The sequence below is a fragment of the Triturus cristatus genome, chromosome 5_2 (genome assembly GCF_964204655.1).
Source record: "Triturus cristatus chromosome 5_2, aTriCri1.1, whole genome shotgun sequence".
Taxonomy (NCBI): Eukaryota; Metazoa; Chordata; class Amphibia; order Caudata; family Salamandridae; genus Triturus; species Triturus cristatus.
The window spans coordinates 395,287,803-395,310,840 of NC_140588.1; the positions used below are offsets into that span (position 1 = coordinate 395,287,803).

Here is a 23,038-nt window from a genome sequence, read left to right on the forward strand (position 1 = left end):
GTACGCTGCGCGCGCAGATAAAGCCTCTGAGAGGGTCTCGAAAACTAGCACACGCACAGGATGTGGCACACCTGTGAGGGCATGCACGTAATTACAGGCCCAGCACCGTGAAGGACGGTAATGAAGACACAGAGATTGTACAGCGCCTCCATAAACTAACATGTCGATTGTGTAGCCACGCACAGTACTTGTGGAAATGAAAATCGAAGTGGGAATAATACGTGTTGTTCAAGGTCATTCAGGAAAGCCAGTAGTCCATGCATGTAGGGTCTACATGTCTAATGTGTTTTCTCTGATTTAATTTCCACCCTTCCCCGATTTCTTTATAACCTACTTTATTTCATCATTCACCCCAAGGTTATGTCTCAAGGAATATGTATCTCCGTTATATAATTCGTGCTGTTTTTACCTGCCAACGATCCTGTTTTTAGCTCATTACTAGCTCCATAAATCCACAAATCATTGCAATGTTATGTTAGGCGGCTCGACTTTTTGAACACTTTGAAGTTCAGTTAGCCACCAAGAAGGTGCTCAGTTTAAAGTTCATGTATCCACGAAGCAGGTGCCCAGACACTACCCCCGGAACTTACCTGAGACCAGTCCTCCAAACTGTCTAGGTCTTCACGGATCCGGCTCCTGCACCTTTAGGCTCCTGCCTATTCACTGGCTGACACTCACATACTGTCTCTCTTGTGCCTCTGTGCTTTCTGCCTCTTGTTCGCTCTGCTCTTCACTCTTTTGCCTTTCACTTTGTAACATTTAGCCTCTTTCACCCTTAGCTCTTCTGTGCCTTTCACTCTTTGATTCTTTTGCTAATTTGCCTCCCATTTTTTATTATTTAGACTCTCACTCTTTGCCCTTTTGCCTCTCACCATTTGCTCTTTTGACTTTCTTTAATTTTTTGCTTTGTGTCTTTTGCTCCTTACAACCTCAGCTCTTCCGTGCCATCCTCATTCTATGACTTGAACTTAAAGCTTACATCCTTCTAGGAGACTTCAATGTCCACCTGAAAGACAAAAATTACCCCAGCTCCATCATCCTCCTCGAACACCTAGGAAACCTCGGACTGACAATATGTCGTGGAGCCCACACACTCTGCGGGTCACAACCTCGATCACCCACCCATAAACAATCTCAAAATCACCGCTATCATGCATGTCTCCTGGACCGACCACGCCATTGTCCAATTCCAAATCAACACCCCTCACCAAACTAAACACCTTACCACCAGTCTTGCCAGCTGGAGCTGCATCTCAGAAGCTAACTGGTTCACACCCTGTGCAGGAATCAGCCCAACCCAATGGACGACCTAAAAACAACAGCTTGGCAAATGGATCACAGGATTCACCGACTCCTTGGCACGCCACAAGCACAACACCCAAAGAAGAACCCGAAGCCAGACCAGCTGGTATGCAGAGGAACTCTGCTCAACCAAATAAAACTAAAAAAAATTGGAAAGAAGATGGAGAACGAACTACAACGAAATGAGCAAGGAGACTTACAAAGCAGCAGTTTGATGCTACCACAAGCAGATCATAGATATCAAAAAGAAGGCCCTAGAAGAGCGAACAGACAAGAACTTCAATAGCTGTAAAGAAATCTTTGCGATCGTCAGTGTTCACCACACCTGCTTCCACCACTAACATCATCACCTCCTTGCAAGACCTATGAAATAGTCTTTCAGGATTTCTCAGCAGAAAAATCATAACCATCTGCAACTTTGACTCTAAACTTAACCCTGCAGCCTCGCTTCCAGCCTACCCACTAACCATCATGTGAACACCCTGACGACCTTGGAACCAATCACTACAGAATAAACAGCCAACACCGTGGGGCCCATCCACTTCGGTGCACCGACAGGCCCCTGCTCCCATCACATCTACAATAAGGACGTCTTCCCAATCAACAAAGTACTCACCTGCATCCTGAAGATATCCATCATCACCATGACGTTCCCAGAGTCCTGGAAACATGTAACGGTCATCAAATCTACAGAAACAATCAGCAGCCTCAGCTAGAAAGCTACTATCCGTTCTCCTTACTAACCTCCCTAAACTAATTCACGAAAAAGCCATTAACAAACAATTTGTTCACTACCTTGACACTCGCTAACTTCTAGACACCATGCAATCAGGCCTCTGGCTCAATCACACCACCAAGACGACCCTCATCGCAGCAACAGGCGATAACACAATGATCCACTACCAAGGAGGAACAGTGGTTCTCATCTTTCTCGACCTCTCAGTAGCTTTCAACATGGTCTTCTACTCCACCCTAATTAGAAGTCCAGACCAAATAGGCATCAAAGGACCTGGCCTTAACTGATTCTGCTCCTTTCTGGATCTGCTCCTTACAGAAAGCATGCCACCCTACATGTCAAATGCCACAAACTTCATCTGTGGATTCCCTCAAGGATCATCTCTCAGCCCAACCTTATTCACCATCTGAACTCAAGCACAACTGCCCATAGAAAACAACCCAACAAAGAGTGTGGCAGACATTTCGTGAGATTAGGAAAGCTCACCAAGGATTAGCATTGACTGGTCATTATAAATACAGCCTGTTTTGGTGGCAAGCACATACATTTTCTTCAAAACAATTTTTTATCCATAAAGTTGAGGTCATCATAAAGATTAAAGGGCAAGAAACATTTTACCATTTCAAAGTAAACGCATATATTGTTCACCTAAGAACCAATAGTAATAATAAAAGAAGGGTACATATGTGCAAATAAAAAAACAACATGTCAGAAGAAGAAGTGATAAATAGAGAAATTATGTCAACACCCGATTTGGGGCCATCTAATTAAATAATTTCATGCAGTACCACCAGATGGCACAACGAACAAAAAAGCTTAGCATCTACAGTGTTCAGAAGATCTCCACCATTTGAATAGTCAGAAACCCAAAACATCGGTGGAAACGGGAAAACCGGTGCTCAGATTTTAAAATTGGATGAAAAGCACTAATTCTGTTTTTAAATCCAGTGGTGATGATGTGGATAATGTATCAGCAACGTAACCTACTGATCAAAAAGACAAATAAAGGGATAGTAAGATGCCTAAAACAAAGATTGGACCCACAAAGAAACTCTGATTGTGAGAGGTATATGTTTAATATGGCATATCAAAAACAGGACGAGTCTTCAGATGAATTTGTAACACGACTACGCAAGCTGACAACTCTGTTATTTTCACAAGTTTAACAAGGCAATAAGATGACAAGTAATTTACAGATGTTATTCAGGGTCAAATTGTTGGAGAAAACAATACATTTGATGAAAATACTACAACTATGTAGATTACAAAATGAGTGGAAGCACGTGCAACAGGCATGGAAACAAGAAGAAACAGAATTGTAGAACAAGTGCAGCAAATGAAAACAATAGCAAAAAGAACCCACAAATAAAATGACGAACCTGTCAAGAAAATACATTGGAAACAAAGTTATGTTATAAATGTGGGCTATCATTTCGAGATCCTGGGGCATGTCCAGCACAAGACAAAAACGTTGGAAATATGGGAAGTATAATAATTTTGTGTCCGTCTGCAAAGCAAGAAGAACTAAGCCTAGAGATATTATAACCCATGACAGTAGCAATAAATGATATAGACAACAGGAAAGACAGACGAAGGGTCTAGAAGTAGAAAAAGACAAGGAAAGATCCCCTGAAGGAAATGTGCTGAATGCTTATACATGATAGAAAGTAAACGTAAAGAGGAAATACACTTTTTAGATTAAAATAAGATGAATAAAACATCAGCAGTGCAACTCTGTGTTGAAGAGCACTTAGCCACTTTTGTTAGACAGCCGGGCAACCTGAAAACATTATGTGTATAAGATATAACAGAGTATAACAACCGCGAAACAAACCTGTTTCAGCAATCCAGTGTCAAATATTTCAGTGGTGTTCACTCAATCATGTTGAAAATTCGGTTAATTTGGAAGAGATCAAAAAATATGATAACACATTGCCTCAAGAGCAAACACATGTACTGAAAGGAGAAACACAGACACCTTGGTTTGATGAGTACATTGACAACTCAGTTGTGAACAGTGCCACTGGAGCTGAAATCCTTCCTGACGGCTTTAATCTTCTCAACAAAAAAATGTGGAAGTGTTCACTAATTTCTTGGGAAGGGGGAGCATTTAGCATCAAAGACAGGGAATTAGTTTGGGCCTTTTACATTGTGAAGACGATTTTTGTATATTTTGAGATTTTAGAATAGGATAATTGCCGTCCACCTTGCACAGTCTTGTTGTCAATGATGTAGTTTCAGATGCTGCAGTGATGTTATCAATGATGATATAGAACATGTCATAAATGATGTAATTAGCAGTGCATGGACCTTTCCATGTGTCATGAGTTATAGTTACTTTAGGGCACTGGGTATAGATATTAGAAATAACTATAACTGGTGAATTTCAGTGTATTTTGTTAGTTTAAAACATCATGTTGTCACTGAAATTTTCATTTAACTATATCATTACTTTAACCATTGTTTTTTTCAGTGAATTACCAAGGTTTTTTAAAAAAATGGAAAGTCAGATATACTTACAATTCATAACAATAAGTTCACTTTAAGCTCTGTTTTTTATAATGTAAATCAGTACTTTATTAGCATGCGTAAAGCCAACCTCACACCTTATGCTATGCGCGGTGTAGTGTTGGCAGTAGGGCCTGGCTGTCGGGTCTAACCCACCTCAGGGAGCCATTCCACCACCGCAGCTTTGGGTAGGTCGAAGGGCCTGACCTATGGCCAGGCACTGCCTCCAGCCCCTTGCAGGCAAGCCGCCCCACGCGGTACATGTCCTTCTGCCATGCGTGGCACAACAGTTTGCACTGGGCCTGGACTGTGGCGACACCCTATACCAAAACCCCTGTGAGTGGCCTACCACCCCACAGCATCTGGCTTATGGCTATGTACAGTGTGAGGTTGGGTGCATGGCCAGGTCTTTGTGAGGCTCTGCACCCTACTCCCTACAAGTTCCCTACCCCCTGCAGCACACGTCTTTCTGGTCTTGTCCAGTTAGTTTTGCAGGTCCTGGGCACACAAAGGCAAACTTATCAACTTTGTCAAAGAGTCAAAGCACCAAAATATAAAAAGAGTCAAAGCACCAAAATATAAAAAGTGGAACTTTTTGCTTTATCAAGGGGTAAGCATAGACAAATCTATAATTTTTCTCCAAAACTCAGCAGTTTTTTTTAATAACATGTATGTTTCATTAATTCACACAATGCAGTGTTTAATGGTAGTGATTATTATAAAAATGTTAATAAAGTTTTGAATAAAAAAACATGTCTGTAAGCCTTCTTTTAGCTTCGTTTTTATTGTTGCATTTCGTGAACTGAAATATTTTAAAAGAAAGAAGACTCAAAAACATATTGTTTAAAAAAAGCACCAACCTGTTTTTAAGACTTTTTTTTAAACATATTTCAGCCTACAACATGCAATCACAAAAACAACCACAAGAGAACCTTGCAATCCAGCTGAAGAGCATACGGCTCCAGCTAGGAATGCTTTACAAAAATATAGTAATTTCTCCTCTAGTTATGGATTTAATGACCCAGGAAACTTACTGGTTTTTGTTGATGTTGGAGGGTAACTGCTGCACTTCCTGCAACTGCCCACAACATTTAAAAAAACTGAATGATGGTGCCAAATCTCATTTTGGAGCACCATTAGGAACTAAAAAGAACTATATAAAGTTCTTGCAGGGTATTATGTGTTGCTCTCCGGCAGAAGCAGTGAATATGAAATGAGCAGTTGCACTGCTCCTTCATATTCACTGCTATGCGCTTTCTTATTTTTAAGGCAGCGTGGTGAGGCCACGCCCATGCTCCCATTCATTTTTTCTTTTTTAATTTTAAAGCGCATGGAGCCCACTCCCACTCTACCATGTCTGTTTTTTGAATTTACTTTAAAAAAAAACAAAATCTTTATTAGGTTTTCCTCCGAATCAGCAGATAGTGTACAAAAACAGCCATACATCTCGACCACCTCAGCCGAGGTGGTGAGCGTATTAACAATGATACATTTCATCAAGTGGGCCTAAAATCATGTCTGTAGAGGATTCTACGTCCTCACTGTTCTCTTCATTTTTATGAACGTCATTATAACTCAACTGTAGTTAAACTTCCCCCCCACCCTTCCCACCCCACTGAAACTCCCCTCGTCAATACCACCCCATCCCTCCCCCCCTGCTGGGTCTGGATAACGAAGGTCTATGCATCTTATCGGTTATGCTGGGTCTCCTTGTGTCTCTCCCCTGTGGTTGGGGGCCGTCCCCCCTATGGAAAGCACCGGCTCTGAGCTTTCTTGTGTGGATTGTGAGGTCTGTCCCGTTATCTCCTGAATCATCGCTCCCCACGCCAGTAGCACCTCGGGCAGTTTGTTATCTCTTCTGGTGTTATGCATATGCCCTTCTTCCGCCAGTGCCCACTCCCTCAGATCTGCCCTCCATTTCGCTAGTAGTGGCCCCTGTCGGGTTAACCAATGAATCGCGATACACCTCTTGGCTATAACGAGGCCCAGAACCAGAAACCGCCTACTTGTCTTGCGTTCAGGATCCCGCGGAATCATGCCCACCTTGTTATCCTGGTCAGGTCCTCTAGGACCGCCGTCCAGTACGTCTGGATCGTTGGGCATGTCCACACCATGTGCGGAAAATCCACCTGCGCGCTACGGCATCTAGGGCAGTGTGGATCCCTGGAACCATCGATGGCCTGAAGCCATCTTGGTAAGAGATAGGTCATATGTATTATGTTATACTTTCGTGTATCTTTTCCCAGTCTCGTGGTGTGATCTCCTGTGGACACACCCGCTGCCAATTGTCTTCTATTTTTAAGGGGGCATTCTTTTTATCTTCTCTCAATGCCCTGTAGAGGTGAGTAACAAACTTCCGCCCCCCCACCATGGTGATCATAGTAACCAGGGTGTGAGTGTGCCCAGGAGCGTCTGGAAACGAGGGGCACAAGTGCCGTGCCGTTGCTGCTATTTTAGCATAGTGCAGAAACTGCCCCCATCCCAGCTCAAAGTTGTTCACCGCATCCTGATAAGTGATACATTTATTGTCCAGGTAGAGGTCAGACAGCATCAGGCAGCCTCCATCTCTCCATTTGTCTGTCGACATAATCTGGTCTATTTGAGCAAAAGGAGGCATTAGCCAAAAGTCCACCTACGGGGCAAATGGCCGGTCCCTGGATTAGTCTTCGTACCACTCGGTTCCATATTGCCGCTACTAGTCACACCAATGGTGGACTATGTTCCCGCTACCCCCCGCCCGCCAGAGAAGCGCTCCTAACTGCTGGTTCCCATATGCGCCTTCCAGCAGCGACCTCTCCCAGGAGGTATCCGTGTCCAACCAGGCTATAGCATGCTGCAGTTGCGATGCAAAGTAATGTAGTTCTAAATCTGGGATCTCTAGACCCCCCTTGCCCCACCTGCGCTTCATGATCTCTAGGCTAACCCAGCATCGTAATAGGACCAGGAGTGCATCCAGCTCCCTGAATACCCTGTGCGGGAGTTCAAAAAAGGAACCATGCATTGTATAGAGACATCGAGGCAGGACCACCATCTTTATCAAGGCGATCTTCCCCATTAGGGAGAGTTTCAGTGTGTTCCAAAAGGCAATTCTACCCCGAAGGCCCTGGATTATCCTCCCCATGTTGTGGTGGTAAAAAATGGCCTCATTCCTACCGAGCCATATCCTCAGATATCGGAGTGTGTCCCCTGCCCATGGGAGTTCCATCACTGGGCGCTGGGCTCCCCTCCATTCACTCTCCGGCCCAATCGCGTAAAGCTGAGATTTAGTTTTGTTAATGGAAAGCCCAGAGGCGGCAGCAAACTGCGTCAGTGCAGCGATCAAGGTTGGTAAGGATTGGGTCGGCCGATTCAGATATATTAACGTGATGTCGGCGTAGAGTGACACAACATGCTCTGACCCCCCTACCCGTATGCCCTGTCCCTCAAGTACCCTACGGAGGTAGCAAGCCAATGGCTCCATTGCCAGGGCGGATAGCAAGGGGGAGAGGGGGCATCCTTTCCACGTCCCCTCGCTATGGGTATTATGTCCGATACACATAGTTCCGTGCGAACCCTCGCCACCGGACAGCCATAGAGCAATTTTACCCAATTTACAAACCCCACACCCAGTCCAATTTTCAGAAGTACCTGACATAGATAGTCCTACCTGATCGAGTCGAACACTTGTTCGATATCGAGGAACACTAAGGTGCTCTGCTGGGCCCGTCCCTCCAATGATTGCATAACATTGGCGAGGCGGCGGATATTCCGCAGCATATTTCTGCCCGGTATAAACCCGGACTGGTCATCGTGAACCAGCCACAAAGATATGGGAGGAGCCTATTGGCCAACACCTGGCTGACGATTTTAAGGTCCACGTTCAGCATTGAAATTGCCTTATAAGAACTGGGAAGCAGGGGATCCCTCCCTGGTTTAGGGATCATCACTATCAGTGCTTCCCTCATGGAGTCAGGGAGCAGTCCACATTCGCTGGCCTCCCCCGTGATATCTAGGAGTTTGGGAATCACGACCCTTCCGTATTCCTTATAGAGTTCTGCCGCCATGCCATCCATCCCAGGAGACTTAGAGGTTTTCAAGTGAGCGAACGCCACCCGTATCTCCTCCCCGCGAAAGGGGGCTCCAAAGGCCTCCTGTCTCTCCGAGTCTATTCACGACAGTTCCACCTCCGCTAGAAAAGCCTCTATCACCTCGGGGGCTCCTGGGGATGGGGGCTCGGAATATATTTTTTGTAAATGGGTCCAGAATGCTTTATTAATCCTGTGTTGCGTATTTACCACATGGCCACGGTCATTTTTTAGAGCCAGGATCGGGAGGGGCTGAGTCTCTGCCCGAATCAGGCACGCTAGTAGCCGTCCCGCCTTATCTCCCTCTGTATACTAGCGGCGTCTGCTCGCATTACTGTTGAATTTGCCAATTGAATTCCATATATCCCCTATTTTTTGTCGCATTCCCTCTCATGCAGCCGAGCCCTCCTTGTTCCTGGGCAGCTCCTTCTCCAGTGCGCCAAGCGCTCCTCATGCTGGCATAGGTTGCGCTCCAGTACTTTCTTAACCCCCACCTCTGTGGACATACAAACCCCCCGTATCGCCACCTTCATTGCTTCCCATTCGACCGCCCTGGTGCTGGCTGAGCCCCAGTTCGTCTCGAAATAGGCCTCCAGCCTGTTCGATATGGCGTCCTTGTAGATCGGGTCCCCAAAAGCTTCGATATTGAGCCTCCACAGCGGTATCTTAGACCTTGGTCGGCCCAGTGAGTAAGTTATTAGGAGCGGGGAGTGATCAGACAAGTAGCGGGCCAGGTATTCCGTCTACGCTATCTGGTGCACCGCTGTCTGTTAAATAAAGAAGTAGTCTAGTCTGCTATAGGTATTGGCAGCAGGTGTGCAACACGAGTACACTCGAATTTCAGGGTTCCGGTGTCGCCATATGTCCAACAAGCCATAGTTTTGAAGCATCTGGCCCATTGCTTCTCTGACTTTGGGTTTGGCATACAATTTTGGGGGATGTCTGTCTAGTTCCCCATCCAGGCAACAATTAAAATATCCTACAACCACCAATTCAGTGTCTGGATCCAGATCCAACTGCCCTAAGACTCGACTTAAAACCCCCCCATCATCATTATTCGGGACATAAATATTTACCAAGCATATACTGCGCCCATCCAGAGTCCCCTCCACCATCACAAACCTTCCTTCAGGATCTTGTTTAGTGTGTAGAACCTGAAAGGGAACCCCTGGTGCCACCCAAACCAGTGCCCCCGGGCAAACCCAGAGTATGAAGTAGCGAAAAACTGACCCCTCCACCTGCGTTGGACATATTTAAGACAATCTCCCCACAGGTGCGTCTCCTGAAGCAGGGCTATACTTATCCCATAGCATCTAAGATAGGTTGCCACCCAGATCCGCTTGACCCTATTATTGAGCCCCCGGACATTCCAGGTTATTAGTTTATATCTCTGTGTATCACCTGTCATGTGTCAGCCGCTATGGATGTCGCAGCACCCGATTATCGTGTGGGGGACCCCCGATAGTATTGTAATGCAACCTCCCATGACGCGCTCGTCTCCGACCTCTGACAGTGCAATAAACACCAGACCCGGCAGCAAGCCCGACAAAACCAAATCGTAAACACCCAACCTCCCCCACCCACAGGCAGTGGTACTTCATTCTCACAACCCAATCCTGGTCTGAGGACTCAGAACCCCGCCCCAAAGTTCCACCCACCCCCTGATTCAACCCCTCAACTTAAATTAACAATTATAAATGAACTTACTTTTCCAGCTCGGGAAATCCCCCCTCTAAACTCTGAAAGTCAACGGACTGACTGGTACCGCGCGGCCCCGCCCGACCAGTGGTCTAGCCGGGCGACCTCAGCACTCTACAGCCGGCTAGTCAAGAACAAAATGTGGGCCCCAGGGCCCTCCCGTGCCAGTCTCTCAGTAAAGTCAAGTGCCCCTCGTTGCAGAGCAAGTACTCAAAGTGTCTCTGACCCAGACCCCCTCGATCTCAGCTCCGAGTCCGCAATTCAGCCGTTTCCAGAACCCTCAACAACCAGGCTGGTGGCACCCCACAGCTCAGACTGTGTTTCCTGTACCAAACGGGTTCTGTGTTGGAATCGCCTCCAATTTCGTAAGGAGAGTGCCATCGGGTCCCACCATGATACGTCCTCCATCTGTCAGATCACGGGCTCTCGGTCGCTGTTCCTCCTCGCGACGCTGCCTGTTCCTTTGTCGTCCACTCCACCTTTTCTGTTCCTTCAAGCCGTGGTTTTGGTCTTGGCCGGCCAAGCCCAGCGAGTCCATCCAGTCTGTTGCCTCCAGTGGGTTACCAAAGAAGTGCATCTTGTCGCCGTACTCGGAGCCTGGCTGAGAACACCAAGCTGTATTTAATGCTAAGGTTGCGCAGCCGGTGTTTTACACCCAGGAAGCCATTTCGTAGGTCTTGCACCTTTTTCGTATAGTCTGGATAGATGTGGATGCCTTGGTTTTCGAATCTGGGTGGACCATTGGTGCGAATTGGATCACGTCTCGGTCTCTAAAATTAAACAATCGGGCGATCATGGCTCTGGGCGGGGATCTTGGTTTCAGCGGCGGTCCAAGAGATCTGTGAGCCCTCTCTACCGCATACATTTTGGAGAGCCTGAGGTTTGGAAATGTTTTGCCAATCCAGTCTTCCAGGAACAGGTCTGCCGCCGGTTCTTCCGCTTTTTCTGGAAAGCCCAAAAACCGAAGATTGTTCCTCCTGGACCGCCCTTCAGCATCGTCTGCCCTATCTTCCAGTCTTGTTGTGTGTTCTTGGAGAGCTGTTACCGTGTCCCGTAGCTGATGGACCTCAGATTGCAGAGCGTGTAGGTCCCCTTCTGTAGTGGTAACCCTATTTGCCACCTTCCTGAGATCCAGGCGCAAATGGTTGATGTCCATTGCCATCCTGTCCATTTTGGTTTCCAACGCCACTCTGGAGTCACAAATTGCTTCCAAAATATCAGCCTTGTCACAGGCCACTGCCCCCTGGTGTGTTCCCTGTTCTGGGTCTGTCCTGAGGCGGTCCGCCGAAGTCGGTCCCGGAACCGTACATTGCATAATTTTGTTTGTTTGGGTGCCTCTGATGGGTCGGTCTTTCCCCATGTCCTGTGTGTCTTTCTGGGGGTGCTTCCTGGTGTTCCCTTAGGCAGGAAAACAGGTATGTTGTGATTAGTCCACGGTGGGGGGCCCGAGCGTACTACCTCACCTCCAAAACGGAGCCCCCGGCTTCAGTGTCCTCAATAGTACACAGTTTACCCCTTCCGCTGTCCAGGACAGCTATGCGGCACCACCGATCCTCTCCTCCTGTTTTGCCTCTCAGTGCAAACTGTATACCCCTCCCCCAGACCGCGGGTGGCCTAATCTTCCCCCGATCCGCGGAGCGAGTATTGCAAGGCCACTTTTGCGCCTCCCGGCCCGACAGCACCGTGGGATTCGGTGTATAATGGGGGAGTCTCCTCGCCTCAGTTTCTAGTGCTTCAGTCCCAGGCCAGCACTCTTATTATCCGTCATTCAGACCGCCTGGCATCCCCCGTGCCATTCCGGGCACCTCTAGTCAGAGCAATCGTCGGTTTGGCCGCACGCGGCTATCACCTTCCTCTCTTACCCCCCTCCTGTGTCCTCTCAGCAGTCTGGTAATGCCGGTGGGGCTCGTCAGGGTCCATGGGCTTTGTCACCGCACATCAGGCAGCCTGGGGGCCGTTTGCATTGGTCATCGCCGCACAGAGGCCGCCCTGTCAAAAAAGATTCCCCCCAGGCATCTCCAGTCCGAGTAAAGCAGGCCTCACCTCTCCGGCCTCTTCGAGGCCTCTTCCCCGGCTTCCAGCCACCCTTTGGTCTAGCCGTTCACGTCTGTCACCCCTGTCTGGGGCTTCCTTGCAGTCCAGCAATGGCGTCGGGGTCCGTCAAGTTCCACGGGCCTCTGCACAGCTCGTCAGTCAGCCTGGGGCAGTTTGCGGCGATCTTCATCCTGCCACCGCTGCACGGAGGCCGCCACTTTGCAGAATTCCCCGGGCACTTCCAGCTCGAGTAAAGCAGGCCTCACCACACCGGCCTTCCCTAGGTCTCGTCCCCGGCTTTCAGTGTTCCGTCGATCGGACCGTCTGTGGCTGACACTTGCCTCTGTCACCCCCGTCTGGGGCCTCTTAGCCATCTAATAGTATCAGAGGGACCCACCCGGATTCACGGGCAACTCCGCCGTCCGTCAGGGAGTCTGGGCCAGCTCGCCTCACTCCCGAGCTTTCAAGGCAGGACGGCGGCCGCCATCATCTGGGATCAGGATTCTGACGGGACTCCAGCGGGCCGTAGCTATGTTCTCCGGTTGCAAGCCGATGTCGCAAAGCACAACCGGGACCCACGGAAGCAGGGGACGGTTCCACTATCAGTCCGAGTCTCGAAGGTCACCATAACGCAAGGATTACACAGGATTTGATCAGTTGGGGCAGGAGCAGCACAGAGACATGTCTAGCCGGCCATGTTGTCAGGCCACTCCCCCTTTTTTTAATTTACTTATAGGCAGCTTGTGGAGCTCACTTCCACGCAGCTTTCTCCTTTTGCATTTTCATGTAGGTAGCACTGGGAGCCCACTTTCACATTGCCATGGAGGCCGTAGGGGAAGTCCAAGGTTCCCACCAGCTCTCCCAGCACCCTTCTTGGTGCTCAGTGAGTCAGCTTCTCTTGTTTGCTCCCTTGACACTGGCAGCTTATCTGCTGCTCCTGGCAGGGGAGCAATCCTCAATTTCCTGCCCATTGGAGCAAAAAAAAACTTCTGATCCTGCCTGGCGGGAGATTTTTAGCTTCTAACGATGGGATTAGTGTAGCCTCCATGCTCACGCTCTAGTAAGTAGGAGACTAACAGTGTCCTGGGGATTCAGGGCCCCCGGACACTGCTTCACAAAAACCCCGGGGGATAAGGTCAGGGAGGGGCACTAGGAGGACTCCCTCCCCTTCTGAGTCCATAAGTCAATCAGGGATGGTGGCCCCATGCCCCCTCCCAGTTTAAAAATGTGTTAGGACCCAGGGATTCAGGTCCCCAGGGCTGACATCAGCTGATATATCTTTTTCCCATGTTGAAGGCAGTAAAGCAGATGGAACAGTCCCGCGGAAGTCTTAGTCTTGCTCCTATGGTAGCGAGTTGGCCCGAGAGAACAAAGACCCCAGGCCAGTCAGAACACTCTATTTTTTAGAATTGGGTTAGAGGAACTCTCATAAGAGTATGTAAAACCCAACCAGCCAAATTTACAAATGCTTTACAAATATTTATGATCTGTTATTTACCAAACACTACTGAACAGATTTGCACCAAATCACAAAAAAGCTTGCTTTAGAAACTAAAACCTAGGTTAAGGTCAAATTTAGTGTAATTCCATTCAGCTGTTTTTATGGTTGTACTCTTAAAAAACGATATGGAAAATGCGTGGGTGTTTTACATTTTGGTACCACCCTTTCTTTCACACCTGCTTGACGGATCACCCCAAAACTTTACTTGAAGAAACTTGGCAAAAAAGAGCCCTCTTTTAGAAAGTTTTGGTAAATTCGTCAAACGGTGCCAAAGTTATTAGCAAACCCAGAAAGGCATTTCTTATGGAAATGCAGACCTTACTATAACTACCCATTGGCAACTACCACAAAGGATACAGGGATGTTATTGTTAGGCTCAGACTTCACTCATACAAAACAATTGAAATTCAGCAGTTATAGTTACCTAAGCTAACTATAACTTACGTCTGTGCAATGCACTGCTTATGACCTCACATATTGCATCATTCATTACATGGTCAGTGACATAACTGATTACAACACTGATGACATCTCAAATGGCATCACTGATGATATCATCAAGTGAATGTAAGTGTTTGCAAGTGTTTCTGAGACTTAAAGATACATACTAAGCTACTGCATATCTCAAATTACTATTCTTTTTGTACAGCTAATGAGTGATACCATTTCTAATACTTGTCATCTAAGCGGCCCTGCAGCTGTCTGTATCCGTGTGGGAGTGGGTTTCTGAGTGGCTGTATTGGGTGTGAGTGGTTGTATGGGTGAATAAGTGGGTGTGTGAATAGCTGAATGGGTGAGTGAGTGTCTGTGTGAATGGCTGTACTGATGAGTGAGTGTTTCAATGTCTGTATGGGTGGGTGAGTGGCTGTATGGATGATTGAATGGCTGTGAGAATGGCTCTACAGTTGAGTGACTAGGTGAGTGAGTGAGCATGTGAGTACTTGTATTGATGCATAAATGGGCATTTAAGTGGTTTTGTGGATGAGTGAATGGATGTGTGAGTGGCTGTATGGGTGAGTGGCTGTGTGAATGGCTATATGGGTGAGTGAGTGGTTGTATTCATGGCTGTGTGGGTGTGTGAGTGGGTATGTGAGTGGTTGTATGTGTGTGTGTGTGTGAGTGGGATGGGGCTGTGTGGGTCAGTGAGTGGGTGTGTCAGTGGTTTTGTGGGTACGTGAGTGGCTATATGGGTCTCTGAGTGGCTATATTGGTTGGTGAGTGGTTGTGTGAGTGGCTGTATGAGTGAGTGAGTATGTGTATAAGTAGTTGTTGCAGGGATTCTGCTTATGCACAGAACTTTGCACAGGAAACCAGGACCTCAGTGAATTGTGGTGTACCAAAAACTCACCTCAGAACCCAGAACCCCTTATCCGACCAGCATCAGTGTCCCATTCGTTATCCGAGTTTTATCTCGGCGGTCCCAATGTATAGACAACCCAGAACAAGCGACTTAGGGTATTCTCAGGAATGGTGGGAATCAGAAATACCTGTTCGTAATTATTCTCATATCAGTCCACAACAGAATAAACAGAGACACAGTAAAGTTTAAAGAGTTTATTTTATAAACCTTGTGTCCTAAGATGCAGTACTTTGGCTAACATAAGCAGACAAATGATTAAGATCAAAACCATCAGCATAGTTACAATACCATAGAAAATGAAAGGAGTAATCATAATAAAATGACAGTGGATGACAGCCACCTTCCTTTCGCTAGTAAACTAATATTGTTATTATTAGACTAATAAAAGGTCTCTAGGCTTGAATGGGGAACCACATACTGTAAAGATCAGCTTAGTGGAATCACATGACAGGATCAGCTAGACTCTGCTCCTGGGAAAGCTCTTCTTCCGAATGTGTCTAAAGCATGCTGCCTGCAATATTAAAAGCACTCGACTTTCAGGTATTTTTAGCTGCGTGCGTGTTATGACTAAATAGTGGGCCGATCAACCTGAACCCAACAACATGTACCGTCTAGCGACCCAGACTGTTTCTTTACACAATGTTCAGACCAAGGTCGCTGCTCACTGTTAGGGATGTGAACAACAGACAGTTCTCATGTGAAGCAAAGTCGAGCAAGCATTTCTCAATTAATAACATGTGACTACAGTGTCGTGTGCAAAAGCAGCAAAAGCGGCAAGATGGCTTTCTAACATCTAACGCGGTTGTGTTAACTTAGCATTGTACGTATATAGATAGCAATCTTCACTACACCCCCCCTTGATCGGACCACTAACCAGTAGGGGCGCACTTGCAAGAACGCAGAGTTCAAGTTTGATAGAACGGAACCAAGGGCATAAATTGTAAGTCCATATAAGGTAAGTGAAAAGTTCGAAGAGAAAAAACAGAAAAAAATAAAAAGGATTGAAAAAAAAAACATTTAAAGGGGAAAAAAAATATAATCGATGGATGTACAATGAAATGAAGGGGGAAAAAGTCAATCCATCAAGGTATAAGCACAATAAGTTGCAACAGTTTCCAAGAGGAAATCATTGGGACGTACTGCAAAATTATCTGCCATCCAGTTCAGCAAGGGGAAGGAACACACATGTTCCTCGACAACCGGAGCCTCCAGCACCACTCTTCAAGATAACTTCTCGCTAAGAATTCAGCTGCAGGCGTTCCGATGTCCCAATTCCCTAGGACTCCATGTGCTCCTCCACAGGCCATAATCCTGACGCCAAAACAGTCCAACTCATGAGCCACTAAGGGGCTCATTAGCCGATCATAATCTGGGGCAGGAGACACAGAGTTTGACAGGCACAAATCCAGAGCCCATTGGAATGGACAATCTAGGCAATGAAAGACAGGCTGCACACAAGTAAAGTAGGGAAACCGGAAGGACAATCCATAGGCTATGCTTAAAGTCGCCAGTGGTAAAGTGCCATAGTATTCAAGCATCCGGTTACGAAGATGGAGCAGCCGGGACATGCTGTAGTGTGACGCAAGTTGTGCATCCATAGCGTAGTACCCAGATCAACAAAAGCACCCCAGCTACGAGGGCGAGACGCAAAGGGAGACCTCCGAAGACGCTGGAAAAAATAGAAAGAAAAAATGCCAGGATCACACCAAAACTAGTTTGAAAGGAGGTCACAAGGCCGGAGACCACAATTTAAAAAAAATGAGCCAGGCCACTTGTTGACGAGGCATTAAAGATAGTCTGAATCAGGGCCCCAAAATGAAGTGGGAGATCAGTATTCAAAAGCGCTTGCACCTCTGTGCGCGTATTTGCTACGTGAAGGACAAATGTTTCCCGGGACGAAGTCAACGCGACTTCTTTTTGAGACAATAGAGCCCTTATTCTGCTCATCTTATTGAACTCTGCTTTCAAGGTTGGAATGGAAGGCCAGATGGATACATCGAGCCATCCATGCGGGGGTGGGAAAAGGACGTTATTACAGCAGACTACTCTCTGTGATACAGTCACTATGTAGGGAATTCCCACTAACATCCCACAGCAAGCTTCATTATTTAATAGCAAATAACTACCGTTAGCAAGCAGCGTAAAAGATGGTGTTATAACTGGCACCGGAATCCCTTTCAGGACGCAAGCTAAATTAGGAGCGTGCACATTACATGCACCATGTAATTGAATGTGCCGACATACCACAGAGTGACCTTTTAAGTAAACCTCTTTTCCATCCCTCACGCATCTATACGTGAATGGGAGTGACCAAACTTCGTGCAGGAAGGCAGTACCAAGTTTTTCATATCTGCCAAGGGCATAATGTTTCATGCACGAACTGAACTTAAACAGGGGGAATGGTAATGTGATCAACCCGTGGATAAGCCACACAGCGGAGTTTAATTCGGCAACAGAGAAAGGTAAAGGTTCTAATTTTTCAATGTGTAGCAATGAGTATGTCGCATCTTTCATGGACATGAACTGTTGTTTTGCAGTTAAATTAAAAGGGAGGAACAAAGATGAAGTATTCATGTAATCCCAAGGGACTTTCCCAGCCTTTAACGTTTGCAAAGTCCATGCAAACTGCATAATGGAACGCAATTGATTTTGACCATGATACAATACAGACAAATCATCCTGCACAATGTCTACCACAGACGAAACAATATTATCTAAGGTATAAATTCTGGAAGACAGGGTGTTAATTAGGGGTGGGCGGAATTTGCGTAATCGCGTTACGCAAATCTCCGCGAAACGGTAAAAATGTCCGCGAACATGCAGACATTCCGCGAGCACGCGTAATTGCTTGTTCGCGATGCTTTTTTCCTGTTCACAGTTGCTATTTGTGTGCTCGGGGAGAAATATCTCGCGAACACGCATTTTGAGAACGCGAACAAGAAAAAATTTTGCGAAGTCGCGGAAAACAGAATTTTAGCCAAATGCAATACGTCTTTGTTCCATCCTCAATTGCCTCTATTGGCTAACCCCGGTCTTCCGGACATATTTCATGATGGTATATTTCACAAGTGGAAAGTTGCCGGAATTGAAACACTCGGAGATCTCTATGGTAATGATGGATTATTGGCCTTCGAGACACTAAGAGTAATCTTCAAATTACCTTCAGCTGCACAGTTTAAATATATTCAGATACATGATTACTTAATACGCAAAATAAAGCTACTTAAAATCGAAGATTCAGATATATGGAATTGCTTCTATACTGCTAAGGTTAGATCACTCATTAGTTTAGGCTATAAAGTATTTACATCGTTCAAATCGGACGACTGCGGGAATATTGCGGACAAATGGAGCTCCCGTTTGGGCTTGAATATCTCAGCTAACCAGATATCATCTTCACTAATTAGTTTTAATCGCTCGGTCCAGTCTTCCAGCTTACGTTTACAACAGTATAAAACGATATTTCAGTTATATTACACTCCGGAAAAAATCTCAAAATGGTCTAGTAATAGTTCCAGTAGCGAACGGACAAGGTGCCCCAAATGCGACCTGTTAGCTGCTAATCTTGAACACATGATGTTCACGTGTCCCCGACTTACTGAATTTTGGTCTAAAGTTAGCCAGGGTATCACGCAGATTTTGACACAACCAATTATAATAAGCTTGGCTAATGTTTTGCTTGGCATCCCCCTGCTGAATCATCCATCTCTAGCCTCACAAACTGATCTTATTAATATTTTGATTGGTTGTGCCAGACTTACTATCGCTAGGACTTGGATCTCTTGCAACCCTCCACACGTGATGGAGTGGTGGCTTCTTGTCAAAGAAATCCACACCATGGAAACTTCTCTAGCTAAGATCAGAGGTCACAAATTTCTTCAAAAAACTAATAGAATCTGGGGCGCCTCAACTCTAAGTAAAGATTGATGTACATATAAAAACACTTCTTTTTTTTTTTTTTTTTTTCTCTCTCTCTCTTTCTTTGTGTTCTGTCACTGAGTTGATTTGGATAAAGTTGATACGATTGCTGATCTGTATGTACATGCTCTTCTTTGAATTGCCTGTTTGATTTGATCAATTTGTTTAACTGCCTGTAACTCTAATTATTATATGCTGTCCCGTTCTCCTGTCCTGATCTCAATAAAAAATTAAAAAAAAAAAAAAAAAAAAAAAGAATGTGCCGACATACCACAGAGTGATCTGGAGTGGAAGTGCACTCTTCACCTTTTAAGTAAACCTCTTTTCCATCCCTCACGCATCTATACGTGAATGGGAGTGACCAAACTTCGTGCAGGAAGGCAGTACCAAGTTTTTCATATCTGCCAAGGGCATAATGTTTCATGCACGAACTGAACTTAAACAGGGGGAATGGTAATGTGATCAACCCGTGGATAAGCCACACAGCGGAGTTTAATTCGGCAACAGAGAAAGGTAAAGGTTCTAATTTTTCAATGTGTAGCAATGAGTATGTCGCATCTTTCATGGACATGAACTGTTGTTTTGCAGTTAAATTAAAAGGGAGGAACAAAGATGAAGTATTCATGTAATCCCAAGGGACTTTCCCAGCCTTTAACGTTTGCAAAGTCCATGCAAACTGCATAATGGAACGCAATTGATTTTGACCATGATACAATACAGACAAATCATCCTGCACAATGTCTACCACAGACGAAACAATATTATCTAAGGTATAAATTCTGGAAGACAGGGTGTTAATTAGGGGTGGGCGGAATTTGCGTAATCGCGTTACGCAAATCTCCGCGAAACGGTAAAAATGTCCGCGAACATGCAGACATTCCGCGAGCACGCGTAATTGCTTGTTCGCGATGCTTTTTTCCTGTTCACAGTTGCTATTTGCGTGCTCGGGGAGAAATATCTCGCGAACACGCATTTTGAGAACGCGAACAAGAAAAAATTTCGCGAAGTCGCGGAAAACAGAATTTTGGCCAATTTCGCGTTCTCCGCGGAACGCGAAATTACCGAAATTCTGCAAATTCCGCGAGCGGAACGGAATTTACCGCCCAGGCCTAGTGTTAATGCTAATATCTATTACAGCCAATACCTTCTCCATATTGGCTTGATCAATAGCTCCTAGCCTGGATGCAGCTTCAATCTGTGATAGCTTCCAAACTTCGTTGTAAACAGCATATACCCATCTTTTGGACCTGCCAACCGCAGGACCCTTAACAAAATCATTCAAATCTATTTTGTCGTTCAATTGTGATAAATGAAGTTTAACAGATGCTAAGGAGGAATGTTGCAGCCAAGACTGGCATAACTTCCCTACTGAGTAGGTAGTTACAGTATGAGAAGATTCAAAACGGGGGTCTACACGAACCTGTGTATACCCCGGTGCTAAATCCAGAAACCGATGTTGACAGAAATCTGAGCTCGTTTGCCATACCAACCACCCTTCCGGATTCAATTCAGAAATATTGAAGGATGTGTTGGAAATGTATGACTGCAACGTAGCAAGGGACAGATCCGTATGATTATCCCAATTAGGATAAGCACCCAGACTCGGAGTGGAGGGAGAATTGAATTTTTTAGAAGTAGCCAATCCAAAACAGGTGGTCTGAAAAATTGACGAATTCAAAAATAACATGTGGTTCGGGATGAGGCAGGCACGATGCAAGGCTTCTGTTCCCTGTACCTGCCACGGTTTGGAACCCCAAACCGATTTAAGATCGATAGGAGCTTTCCACAGATCATAGCCTCCGATTGCCAAATTGTCCATGAAGGACTTGGAATACAACTATTTGGTGTGTGTCAGTCTAACTTTAGAAGCAGACTCAGCCGCCACCTTAAAATAAAAGGAGGCCAGATTCGACACACTGAAATCAGAAAAATATGTGAATTTGTCCACTAACGTGGTTGAGCTGCCCTGCCTAGGGGCTGGACAGTGTTCCCATTGTGTATAATTTACAAAATTTCGAAACGTATTTGCTTTGTGTAGGAAATGTGTGCCATAATGTTGATAGCAGAATTGCTCATCATAATTAGCAGTATCTAAATACAAATCCTCAGCATCAAATGCAGCGTAATATTTCAAATCAGAAAACAGTGCTTCTATTGCTTGAACATCCCAGTCATCCGAGTGGATGTTTTGCTTAACTAAATCACCCATAGAAACACGAAATACATTTGGCACATTGATTACTTCAGTGGGGCCATGAATTTGAAATTTCACAGCATCCCAAGCGATCCCATCACGTACAGGCCAGGCAGTAATGTTCACAAAAGTCTTGTCCCTTTTCATAATATGTGATGAGGAGTGGGGGGCCAAAGTTCCATCAATTAGTCTAATTGTAGACCTTTCTTTCAGGTAGTGTCCATTGATAAGTCTAAAAAACACTACCACAAAGCCAATGGACATAAACAAAAAAATACATATGAGCACCAGCCAAATGTAAGTCCAAGGGGGAATTAAAAAATGTCTTTTGAACCAGGCAACAAAAATCGAAGCTTTTGATGGGGCAATGGAAGTCATTGAATTAGTGTCAAAGGAGTAGCGCAACTGGGTAATTGTGGTGGATTGTAAAACAGGCAACGGGACATCCGCAGGATAAGCATACTCAATATCTTCAGGTAGACCACCAGCTGTCGGTGGCAATAAAGGACCAGTAACTGTATGCATCTTGACGGCAACATCAGGCAAGGTGGTAGAAGCTGGGGCCATAACAGAATTTCTCAGCATCGAAGGGCAAGAAACCGCTGGTGTCATACTAAGAAGAATTGGCCACTTGCTGTAGCTTGACATTGTCAATAGAGATGTACCTGTTATCCTTGCGACCAGGAAGTGGAGGTAAAATGACTGTACGTGTACCCTGTACTCGAAGCACCGGAACTGGTGCACGATAAGAGGGGCCGAACTCCTTCTTGTTCTCCACCTTCTCACGGACCAGATCACCAACTCGAGGTAGCCAGCCGACTACCGGAATCTGAAGCGCAGCATCAGATGTGGAGGGTACGTGTTCCTTCGCTAGACTGTCTCTGGCTTCTTGTAGATTCTGCAATACAGCACAGTGATCATCTACGCCAAAGGGTGCGGCTGACGCCGCCATGTCTAGACCATCAAGGTCCGGGACAAACATTCGTATGCCAAAGAGCATCATGTATGGGGGCCGCCCACCCAGAGACCTTCTAGGGAGATTATTAAGTGCACGTTGCACGTCATACAAGTGGGCTAGCCAGTTCCGGCCAGTACCTAAAACCCTGGCTGTCAAAGATTACTTTAAGTCACGGTTCATTCGCTCCACCACACTATTACCCTCAGGTCGGTATGGAGACGAAAATTTGACTTGGATCCCCAAATTTCTCATGGCTTCTTTGTATGCCTTAGAGGCGAACGCAGGGCCCTGATCAGAATGAAAGGTACCACATGCAAAACTTCCAACAAAGACACGCAAATCCTTGATGACAGCATCAGCACTCCTTTGTGGCCACACCCACAGAAAACGTGTGCACGAATCCACTGCAACCAAGATGTATTTGTACGCAGTATCAGAGGTAAATGGACCGCAATGATCTAAATAAACACAACCCAGTGGTTTATTAGATATGTACAACTGAGTTTGTGGTGGGCGCGCCGCAGTGGAAGGTTTTATCTGCTGGCAAATGTCACAATTAAGAACATAAGCGCAAGCTTGTTTATATAAACCGCACCACCAGTAACATTGTTGTAACAGAGATACAGTAGCTGCAACGCCGGCATGCGCGAACGCCATGCCCTCGTGAGCCGCTAATATCAAAGATGGTCTGCAGTCCGCGTTGGGAATCAATCTGTCACCAACGTCGTTAATCCTCACTAATGGGACGTTATCAGGACTTAAGCG

General features: G+C 45.9%; 1 protein-coding gene across 1 annotated transcript in view; it reads left to right on the top strand.

The window, feature by feature from the left end:
* Positions 1-23,038, top strand: part of ABCA13 (ATP binding cassette subfamily A member 13) — a 2,655,493-nt gene that overhangs the window by 1,607,667 nt on the left and 1,024,788 nt on the right. The window lies entirely within an intron of this gene.